This window comes from Haliotis rubra, unplaced genomic scaffold (genome assembly GCF_003918875.1).
Source record: "Haliotis rubra isolate DU_JTF1 unplaced genomic scaffold, ASM391887v1 Scf28, whole genome shotgun sequence".
NCBI classification, from domain to species: Eukaryota; Metazoa; Mollusca; class Gastropoda; order Lepetellida; family Haliotidae; genus Haliotis; species Haliotis rubra.
In genome coordinates, this window is record NW_025766891.1 from 379060 (window position 1) to 390167 (window position 11108).

The 11108-nt window shown below is 36.1% G+C and overlaps 1 protein-coding gene across 2 annotated transcripts in view; it reads right to left on the reverse strand.

Moving 5' to 3' along the window:
• Positions 1–10809, reverse strand: part of LOC124281101 — a 48064-nt gene extending 37255 nt beyond the window's left edge. For both annotated transcript variants that reach the window (XM_046717116.1, XM_046717115.1), the window contains exon 1: positions 10653–10809. The gene's annotated coding sequence lies outside the window, so the exon portion shown is untranslated. The remainder of the gene's footprint in view (positions 1–10652) is intronic.
• Between the last annotated feature and the right edge of the window lie 299 nt (positions 10810–11108).

The following is an 11108-nucleotide window of genomic DNA, read 5'->3' on the forward strand; positions in this document are numbered from 1 at the left end:
TGATTTTGTTGTCTGAAGTGAAGCATGACAAGCAGATTTCCCGACTGTTTACCCAAACCTCCCACCAAAGAAATGTTATTATCCTCTTGCTATTGCAAAACCTGTTCCCAAGAGGCAAGGAATCCTGAGACATTGTTTTGAACGCCCATTACGTGACACTTTTCAATTCACCCGTGGACAGACAACAGGTTAAGTGTTTTGCCAGAAGAATTTGTCCTGAAGACATTGGTAAATTTATGACTCTCTACGAAAAAGCTGTAGAAACACCTTATAGACAAGTCATAGTGGATCTTAACCCAGCACAAGTGAGAAGGACAGATTACATGTCTTGAACAATCATTCTGATTAATGTGATTCACAACAACAGAAGATAAAATACCTATTTCCTTCAACAGAAGTTCGGATGGATCCGAACATTCACTCTGATCACACTTCTCCTTCTGAAGAAGGACCTCACAGTTTAGACGAGGAGATAGCATCCAGCTCCAGTAAGGAGGGGGAGGAGGAGGACACAGGACCATTCAGCATGGTCATTGCTTGGGCTGTCTGTGATTTCTTGATAGGTAACATGCATGATTTGCAAAAACATGTCAAAACATGGTGCCCAGGAAACCGATTGACATCCAAGAGGAAAAGTGTCAGATATGAGAATTAAGAGTGTGATGAAGACCTACCCATACAGAAAGGGGGTGGTGATGTCAAAACTAAATCTAGATGGAATGACCGCGAGACCAACGAGTGGTAAAATGAGGGTTTACAACGTATTTGGAATTGGGTGTAAGATAGACACCAACATGATATACAACACAAGAGGAAGAAGTACAGAGAACAAGGGAGGACAAAAGACAGAAAACTGAAACAGGTGTGGGAAAGTTAGTTGGTAACGTCCCTTAATTCTGTCATAGAGTTTACCAATTATTTCACAGAGGCACCCTTGTTCCAACCCATCCTAGACAGTCTGAAGGAGATGGATCCAAGTACTGATCGATCGATCATTAAAAACAAGATCAAACGTTTCATGACACCTATCATTAAAGACATTCTGACCCATATACAGACAGGAAATCTCTAAACAAACAATGGCGCATGCTGTTGTCACATGGCCCTCTTTGTTAGCGGTCACGTGATTACCTTGTGAATACAATGATCAGTACTGCAGTAAACCTTTATTGCAAAGATGTATTGTTCGTGTGGATAGCCTACTGTAGCAAAACGATGTTGTAAGCGCTGTGGTCATGTTGGTACTTGGTCATTTCTATGCTAACGGATATGTTAACACTCGCATAAGTCGAATTTATCAATTGGTCCCGAGTTCGACACAACAGGGTTTGACTGTAGATATGAAATCTGATAAAGCTGACGATAGTGATGACGAACAAGAGTGATCTTGAATAAGGCTGTTACCAAAAGCATTTTTCTCAACTTATTTGCCTTCATTTGAGATCAGTAAACCATCATAATGACACGGTATCTTCCGCCGAACAGGTGAAGGGACTGGACGTCCGAATAACACGCCTCATTGCCTGCCATTGCCTGATACAATGTCTCAGCCACAACATGCATATGCATTCTAGCTTTAAGGTCACAACATTCGTGAGATCAGCCAAGCTTGGACCTCCAGGTCGAAAATATCTTTCATCTTTACGATAAATATGACAAGACAAAGTACATTCTCTATCATGCATATGTCAGTCAAAGATGTATTTCAAGAAATAAAAATATGTATAGAATGTACATCTTTGCTTTTATTTTACTTTTCCGACCTGTGACATCAATCATGCACGAACTATATTAATCAGTTAACATGCCTATGAAGCTGTAGATGGGGTGCCGATGAGAGTATGTAGATATTAAAGAAACACATAGTCACAGTCATGTGACAACTGGATTAACATGGCTATGTTTCAACACGACATGTTACATTCTAACTGGATTAACCGAACTGGCAACACTATTTAAGTGAGAGACATTTTAAGATACACACATGGAAGTCGAGAAATCATGAGATGTCAGATTGTTATGAAGTATGGAAAATATGGAGGAATATAAGTAAAACAGTCCATATGAGCATTCCCTCTTCCTCATATGGTCAGAACGTGACCTTTGACCTTAAATCTTAACTCACTCACTCACTCAGAACGTGACCCTTGTGTAAATGTTTGAATCTCACCGATCACAAGCAAAAGAAGGCAGTATTCCGTTCTAACATGTCATTACCACATATTTTATTTCCAGTTTAATTATTAATCATGTAGGAATTTCTCAAAAAAATCAATTAATAAGATAATAACTAATGATAAGAACGAAATCACTGACAGCAAATCAATACTGAATGAATTAAAACAATTTTATAAAATTTTCTATGCTTCTCAGGAACAATATAAGGAATAAGACTGCTTAAAAGATATTAAAACTCCAACTTTAAACAAAACACTAAGAGATTATCTTGAAAGAGAAATCAGTTTGGATGAAATTAGCAATGCTGTTTACAGGATGAAGAATAATAAAAGCCCTGGGATTGATGGATTTCCTATTGATTTCTTTAAAAAAAATTGGAAAGAATTAAAAAAAAGGATCTATAGATTTATTAAAGAAGTATCAACAAAAAATGAAATGTCTTTGAATATGAAAAGGGGTGTTATCACCTGTATTCCAAAAACCCCAAAAGATAGAACATTACTTAAAAATTGGAGGCCAATCACTTTACATAATGCTATTTATAAAATTATCAGCTCCTGCATTGCACATAGATTAAAAACTACTTTAGATGAACTTATTCACTCTAACCAAACTGGTTTTATACCGGGTAGGACTATTAGTGAAAATACAAGATTGTTATATGATAAAATGTTTGAAACAAAGAAACAAAACATTCCTGGTTTGCTGATTCTGATTGACTTTGAAAAAAGCGTTTGACACTGTTTCAAAGGATTTTATAAACCTGGTTTTACATAAACTTAAATTTGGCCCTGAAATGATAAGATGGATAAATATATTAACCTATGAAACAACATCTTGTGTTATCCAACATGGTAATCTATCCGATTTCTTTGCAAATGAGAGGGGATGTAGACAGGGAGACCCACTATCCCCATATCTTTTCCTTTTTGTGGCTGAGATTCTCCGTTGCATGATAAGAAATAATGAAAACATCAAAGGTATTGTCATCAATGATAATGAATATAAACTGGATCAATATGCCAATGATACTGAACTATTTCTTGATGGAACTGAAGAGAGTTTGTACTCTGCTATTGACACAATTAATAAGTTTTACAAAATGTCAGGCTTGAAAATTAATTTAGACAAATCAAAAGCAATCTGGATTGGATCCAAAGCTAAATCTATGGATAAAATATGTAATGATCTGAAAATTGAATGGGTAATTTGTGAATTTGATGTGCTAGGTATTAAATTTACACCAGATCTTAAAGACTTATGGGTAATTAACACAAGAAAGAGACTGGAGGGAATTAATAGACTCTTAGCATCTTGGAGAAAAAGAAATTTAACACTTATTGGTAAAATAACAGTAATAAAAACTCTAGCAATCTCCAAATTGGTCCATATTTTCAATTCCTTGCCAAACCCACCAGCAGAATTTATCACGTCCCTTGACAAAATGTTTATTAAATTTATTTGGAATGACAAGAATAATAAAATAAAAAGGAATGTAATTAAAAACAACTATGAAGAAGGAGGTTTGAGAATGATTGATGCAAAACATTTATAGACGCTTTGAAATTATCTACTTTAAGACAGTATTTCAAAAGAGGTGATAAGAATAATCCATGCAATATACCTTTTAAAGACATATTTAATTTTGGAGCAAATTCTGAAACTTACTTTAAAATTAAAAATCCTTTTTGGCGTGATGTGCTAAAAGCATGGCAACTATTCCACAAAAAACATTATATTGACCCTAATAACATTAATGAAATTCTATCCCAACCATTATGGTTTAATCATAATTTTAAAAATTCATTAAACTTCATAAAGAACTGGGCAGATAAAGGGATTATAAATATTAGGGATATTTGTGATGAAACTGGATTATTGTCAATAGAATCTTTAAAAGAAATATATGGTATCAAAGGCACTTTTTTAGATTATGAATATTTACTACATGTATTACCTGACTCTTGGAAAGATACTCTTAACCACTGTCATTTAATACCAGTCAGGGATTTAAATATTAACCAATGTCAGATATATCTAGTAAAAACATCTAAAGGCTGCAGGACTTTTTATGATAAACTTATTTCCAATGATATACACCCAAAAACTTTGAAAGAAATATTCTTTGTGGAAAACCATATATGCAAAAGAAACAATAAAATAGAAGATTTCAATCATAAATGGGGTCTTCTCTTCCCAGTACTTTGATGAATTTAAAATGTATCCAATTTACCTGAGGTCATATTTCTTTTTTATTGACTAATATATGTGTATTAACATGATATTGACATAATACCTGTACATCATCCATCTCTCTGTACATCACTGCTCTACATATCATGACATTGTAATCCTGGGAACCAATAAAAAAAATATAGAAAAATAAATAAATAAATAAATAAATAAATAAATAAATAAATAAATTATTAATGATGTCATGAATAACGTGTTTCCAGTTTTTTGTTAAAACATTATTATACAAGCATACCTTTACCAAGCAATAGCTTTAGTATTTGAAATTAATACTTCATGATCAATTATTACTAATAAGTAGTAATAATTCATAATAGGGAAGAAACTCTGAAACCCAATGTAATTGGTCCAAAAGCATTACATCCAAGTCTTACACCTCAGGCTTAAAATCGAGTTTTCCGTTGTTGCCAGTCATGACTCGTGGATCAACTTGCTCATACAAACTACTGGATACAAATGATATTCACCACAATATGGACACATACCTGATAAACTACAAATCTTGACAAAAGGTCAAAGAGGAACAAGAAACCACCTGACCGGTGAAAGTATTATTCCTATTTGAATCAAAAACGCTTAATTCCACCAAAATTAAAATGTAACTAACAATTCAGATATGGACTATACCCACTGCCTGTCGCGAGGTTTTATGGATGAACGCTTCTAATAACATGCATTCCCTTGGACTAGCATGCTATACCCTGTTTCAGTTTTGTTATAAGTAAATTGTATTTTTCCTGTGCTGGCTGGGAAGAGAATGAAGTTTGAAGGTGAATGTTTCAACCTGATCATCCACTGCACATTCATAGGTAAAAACCTGGTATGCACACGATCACCTTGCAGAATGTCATCACCATTACATATAAATACAAGTGCGTTTTAATATGTTTATTGCGATTTTACATCTTTTTGTTCAATTTCAATCGTCAAATGTGACTTCTTGAATGCTTTTACTCCTATGAATTTATGTTTGGTGTTAGTTTTCTCCTTTAATACCAAATTGCATTGTGACATGGCTGATTGTTGTACTCCAGGTGAAAACTCTCCCATATACATGTGGGGTACGACAGTCTGTACTTCACCACTCAATAATACTTCAGTACATAAGCTTAATTTAAATGGGCAGTGGGGTAACCTAGTGTTTGCTCGTCAAACCAAAGACCCGGGTTCAATTCCCCACATGGGTACAATGTTTGAAGCCCATTTCTTATGTCCTCCGCCGTGATATTGCTTTGCTATTACTCACTCACTCACTCAGTTAATTTCAATGATTTGTCCAAACTCGTCTAAAAAATATACTTTATTTATCTGTACATGGATATTCCTTCCTGTGAAATGTGAGAAGCATTACTACGGGATAACAGATACCCAACATTTTATGAATATAACGGTTTACTTAAACATTACAACTGAACAACAAACAACACAATATCTATGTTTAAAACACATTTGTGTTCTAGATCTAACTTGTAGACAAAATTTGAAATATTCAAATTCTTCAACAGTTCCTCAACAACCTCTCTTGTGCCGCCAGACGTTTTATTTAACTATTACATAGAGAATGAAATTGGGTATAGGAATATGTCCTTGGTGGTTTGGCCCTCACTCAACAAAAAGTTATACTCCAATGAACAAATACAATGAAATGCAAACATCGTGTGATATATCTATTTCAGCAGGGGGGTGTTTCACCGAGTGTAGCTGACTAGTTCGTGTTTAATAGTATTGTTATACCTCGCGTTATGCACTGGGTTATGTCAACCTTGCCATGGCAGAGTACATGCATTAAAATATTTAAGAGGCATATATTTGTGAACAGATAATAATAACATTATAATATTTATTTAACATGGAGAGTGTTGGTTGAATTATCAAGATATTTTAAATCCAGAACAACTTATGTGTTAAATTGATTTTCTGCAGTCTATCTTCGCCACTTTAAACAATGTTGATTTATTGTGGGTTTTCAACATATATACTGTCAACAAAGTGTGTGGGAATCTTGAAAATGAGAATCTAGGAAAACAACTGAAAAATTACAGTTATTGGCCCCTGTGAGGAGCTGGTTGTGGCTGTGATATAAAGTGGTAATTGAGAATATCCTGCCCATAGCACAAAGCTAGCTCATCAACAAAACCAGTCTGGCTCTGTCACCATACCCTACCAAAACCCCGTCTTCAGATTTCCTGACTCGTCTTGAACAAAGATAGCACAGTTATAATCTTTTCCAGTAGCATAACGACCAAGCCCCATACCCGTATATAACGGGGTTCGAATTGGTCTTCAGCAACAAGTTGTCGTAATTAGAGGCGACACAAGTTGGTTGACACATTTAATTGTGTAGGTCAATGCTCATGCTGCTGACTGGATTAACTGGCCCAGTATCTATTTTCACAGACCGCCGCCATCATATAGCTGGAAAATTGCTGAGTGCGACGTTAGACAACAAACACAAATCAAAACCCCATTATAAAGTCAGGGGCACCCTTCAGTGAAAGTCCCAACCCCAGTGGTTGTATATGTCAGTTTCTCTACAATTGTGGCCACCAATACATTGGTGAAACCCTCAGATTCCTTCAATACCAGACTAAAAGAACATCAAATAAACAAACATGACAGGACTTCGCATTCGCCGAAAACATCATTATAAAACAGGACCACACCATCATGTTGGAAGCCAGCAAAGCCTCGTCCACCATCAACAGCTCGCGTCAGGGGAAGCTAAAAGACTCATTAACGTCAGGAGACACCAGCCAGCCATGAACAGTGACCAGAGAACATATCTGCCTTGTTCTTGGAACTTAAAGATTTGATAATCTTTCACACAATTTATCTAGGTTTCCCTCCGAACACTGTAAATTGGCATGGCCCCGATGGGCAAAGCTATGAATACACACAGTGCATTTTAGAAAGTGGTCAAATGTAACGTGTGTTATAATTTGCATTGCACTTTGTTAGTTCAATGGGATGCACACTGCTCAGTTTAGTAAGCAAGTCTCTTGCGTTGCACGGGTTTAACATGCAGGGGAACGGCAAAAAGCCCCATAGGCCAAAAGCCCCTTCGTACAAAAACCCCTCGACCAAAAGCCTCTCTGGACAAAAGCCCCTCGCTAATTTGAGCACACCTGTCAAAAGCCCCTCGATTCCTGTATTTCATAACAAAATACTTGTTTCAAATATTTCATAATAATAATTGACAAACAAACATTTCTCACAGCCAAACTCAGGCTTTCCCAAGGAGAAAATGGGTATATTGCAAAACAAACACATCATAACTATTACACTGGGATCAAGGTATTTTGCAAACAAACATTGTACACAATGCCACCATCAACAATGAGAGCAGGACCAACAACAACTGCGAGACATGGAACAATTCTTCTAGGACTGTAGCAGGACAACCCTATCCATTTCTGTGTTCCCTTGTTCAGGGGGTCCAGCGAGACCAGTCACAGGTTGAAGTGATGTTTATGCAGCAGAGGTTCGCTCCCAGCCAAGCGCCAACAAAAAGCATCGACAGAGACACAACGCCGCCTCAAAAAGCTGTGCTTTGAAAAACAGAACGCTGTCCGTTCTTCTGAGGACTTACGCCACAAAATTTGGTTGTGTTGATTTGTTTATTTTTCATGTCAGAATGATTAGCTCAAGAATTATTATGTCATTTCATTTATAATTTCTTGTTGATTTGTTTTCATTTGTTTGATGATATATATTTCTTTTTCTCTAAAACATATTTGCTACATATCAATTTATAAGGTCGTTATATTCTCAAGCAATAAAATGTAACATGTCTATTATCATGTCTTGTCTTTAATCTTATTTTCCAATTAATACGTAAAGTGAGGGACATTTGGTCATTTTTCAAGGGTTTTTGTCTTGAAGAGTTTTTGGTCGAGGGGCTTTTGTCCTGAGGGGCTTTTGGTCGAGGGGCTTTTGTCCTGAGGGGCTTTTGGTCGAGGGGCTTTTGTACCAAGGGGCTTTGGACCTAGACCCAACATGCAGAACCACCTGGGTAGGATGCCCCAGAGGTACATTATAAATAGGATTCATAGATTTGTTCAGTTTCACATCGTGTACTAACACACATAGGGTTAAAAGTGTTTCTCAACGAAAATACTTCCTGCTCGTCATGTGGTGTTTCCGTGCATCAAACACATTGTCCTGCTTGTTAGTATGTATCCAAGGATATGTGTAATGTATCGCAGGATAGGGAAATGATTCGTGCTCCCATAGATATAGTATCATAGAATTATACACCAGCAATGAATCATGCACACAGTTTTAAGTGTGAATTAGCTGAATTTGGATAGAAAAAATGTTGTTACTAATTAACACAAGCCATTTTACTGTTGTCCTAGAGCCCTACTATCTTAGAATACGATAAAACTGTACCGAAAAATACAGAGGTATCTGACACTTTTGTATATTGTTTGAATAATATAACAATATTTCGTGTTTGTCTTTTGGAAAATTTACATACTCCGAAAGGCTTGTAATACAATTTTTGAAAAATACTTAAATGGAATGAAGAATACTAAAATGAAACTGTATTTGTGATTTGCAATTGTTTACTGTTGTCTTATGTGTAATGTCATATATGTAATGTCATATGTTCATTGTAATATGTGTATTGTCGTATGTGTACTGTCGTATGTGTATTATAATGTGTGTATTGTCCTATGTTTATTGTCATATGTGTATTGTTATATGTGTATTGTCGTATTAGGTGTATTTTCATATGTGTATTGTCATATGTGTATTGTTTTATGTGTATTGTTATATGTGTATTGTCGTTTTAGGTGTATTGTCCTATGTGTATTGTCATACATGTATTGTCATATTTGTATTGTCATACATGTATTGTCATATGTGTTAGTTATTTGTGTATTGTCATATGTGTATTGTTATATGTGTATTGTCGTTTTAGGTGTATTTAAGTGATAACGAACTTGTTCCAGCCTGGTGCAGTCCACTATTGCCTACAAGGAATAATAGCTGTGGTCAGGTTCGCAGACTTTGTTGACACGTGTTACAATAACCTGGCTGTGTATCTTCTACTGAACCATGAGCCTGGAGGTTAGGTCTACTAATGTGGTCCCGTTAGTCGCCTCATACGTCAAGCATGGGTTGATGAAGCCCAACTCTACCCTGGATTTTCACGGGTTGCTATGTTGCAAACAATACTTGGTAATTCATTTAAGATGCCGTATTTTCGCTACAAGATAATCATACATACCTAAGGCTTTCTCGCTGACATTTCTAATACGTCAAATTGTTTTTCCTTAAGTACAAGTGATCAATATAGATATCACGTCTCGCAACCATTGAGTCACTTCATACCCTGGTGAAGGATTTAGCAAGTATATAACGTTGTGTCTTTATTATGAAGAAGTTGACATTCACAAATGTTCTCCCTGATGTATATATATAAATACTGTAGATAAAAACAACCGACAAGTCGCTTTTTTGTATTATTTAAACAATAGCACGGCGGTGGACAGTTTGTTTCACACATTGGACCCATGTGGGGAATCGAACCCGGGTCTTTGGCGTGACGAAAGAACGCTTTAACCACTAGGGTTCCCATCCGCCACTGGCATGATACAAGACTAAAGAGTTTTGGCGAGACTTGTTTTTTTTATATATATTTCTTTTGATGCCCAGGTGTTCCGCTCACAGCAAACAACTAAGATTATTGTCTAAAATCTAATACTAAAAAACCAAGTCCAAATATTCCCGAGTGACAAGTTTTCAGTTTTGCTCAGTATAATTAAATCTGACCGTCCAACCACTGTCAGAAAGCAGTACCGTTACGAGCAAATACTGAGCAGCAATTGCCATACAATGGCCTGAGCGTTTCAAAAATAATAATCAGTATTTTGCTGAATTAAATATTTCCTTCTACAGATATATGTAATAAGTGACTACATTTTATCTATGTTGTCTATTTGCATTGTGTATTCATAAACAAACCGATAATAGGGACTACATTTTATCTATGTTGTCTATTTGAATTGTGTATTCATAAACAAACAGATAATGTGGCATTACATTTCCTCAGCATTGTGTGTTTGTATTGTGTATTTATAAACAAACAACCTGGTAGTTATATGAGCAATGGACTTTCCGAGATTAAAAAAATTGAATATGGATGGTTTCATAATTCATACGCTTATAAATACCTTTCCTTGAATGACGATGCAAACTTAACCCGAACTCACCTTTCAAAACACTGAGTTGTCCTTTCCGATTTGGTAAAGTAAATTGTTACAGACGTTGCTCACGGTGCTGTACTGTGTTGTCACTGTCGCAACACAGCGACGCAGGATCATCATACACAGGTAGATGTTGCCTCCTCCACCAGCACGGCTGTCGTCGGCGTTGCTGGGTCACGTGATATATTCCGGTGAGAATTCTTTGACGAATCAAGAGGCGTGTTTTGTGTGACGTTTGTTAACCCTTAGTGTGTCGCGACAATAAATTGTATGTCCACCTTCGGCAGGGGCGGGTCAGTAACTGTAACATGGGAAATAAGAACAAACGACCTGTTCTAATTGATAGAATCACGTGGTTTACAGTCATACAACATTTTATAAATTGGACAAAGTTTATACTCACAGACTGAAAATAAGTGCTACTTACTGAAAATGTGCAAATATTTTCGAAGCTCTCTTAAC